The sequence below is a fragment of the Fukomys damarensis genome, unplaced genomic scaffold, assembly GCF_012274545.1.
Source record: "Fukomys damarensis isolate Sample0158 unplaced genomic scaffold, DMR_v1.0_HiC HiC_scaffold_30, whole genome shotgun sequence".
Taxonomy (NCBI): Eukaryota; Metazoa; Chordata; class Mammalia; order Rodentia; family Bathyergidae; genus Fukomys; species Fukomys damarensis.
The window spans coordinates 36,323,956-36,325,041 of NW_022900942.1; positions in this window are offsets into that span (position 1 = coordinate 36,323,956).

The window sequence follows — 1,086 nt, forward strand, 5'->3', positions numbered from 1 at the left end:
AGGAAAGAAATTAAAAAAAAGATCCCTGTCTGACACAGGGAAAGAGACCGTAGGAGAGTGACGTCCAGGCCCCGCCTCCCCCTCCGGCCACGTGCAGACTTGAAAGGAAAGAGGGCGGTGGCAGGCCTGCTGGGTAATGTAGTTCGCCTTTCTTTCCCGGGATGGCGGGCCCTGGAAGCGGGTGCCGCCGGGACGCCGCGCTTTAACCTGCGCTCCCAAGACAGCTCAGTCTAGGGACGGTAGAGCCTGCCACCCAACGAAGCCTTGGCTCTGGCGCGGCCTGGGCGGGGACATCTGTCGTGGCGAAGAATGACAGAGGCACTGTCCAGACTTGGTTTTAGAATGTGGAAGCCTGTAAAGATGAGGACTTCCACGCGTAAAGTGCAGTGTATCCTAATGGCAGATAAAAGAGAGCTTTGTGTATACACTGGGTGCGGGGAGGGGGCGCGTTATTAATGCTGCATTAAGTACCTTCGTCGGTTATTGAGATGCATATGTTATAATTAACATTTGAGCATTGCTGTGGCAGGGGCGGGATGTGGTAATTAGATATGCACTTTACAACCAATTAATTTTCCATTGGCCATGCTAAAGGCTGGGACATGGTAGCTGGGAGAATTCGATGCTGTGGATAATTCAGTCACCGCTTAACCACTGTTCCACTTAAAGCTAAACTTGGCACAGAGCAGCCTTTAGGAAAAATTGAAGATGCTTGCACCCCACCGAGCAAGAAAGTTAGACTCGTTGAACTGTTGTAGAAATCCATGTACTAGTGAATACTTACATTTGCCAAGCCCTTCTACAGACAAGGCACATCTGGGAATGCCAAGACATGAATACTCTCAGTCTGGGCTCTCAAAGAGCTCAGTCTAGTCAAAGACCCACCATCTGTGAAAGTACAGGATAAGTCAACACTTAACATAAGGATAAGTGTGGAACCCCTAGAGGAGTAGCCAACAAGGACAGAGTAGGAGAGAGTCAGGGGAAGGGTATTTCTGCAAAGAATTACTAGGATGACTTTTCCCTTAAGATTTTTAACTTAGGCAAAGGAATGGTGGGTGACACCCCACTCCATGCCCTGCTGGA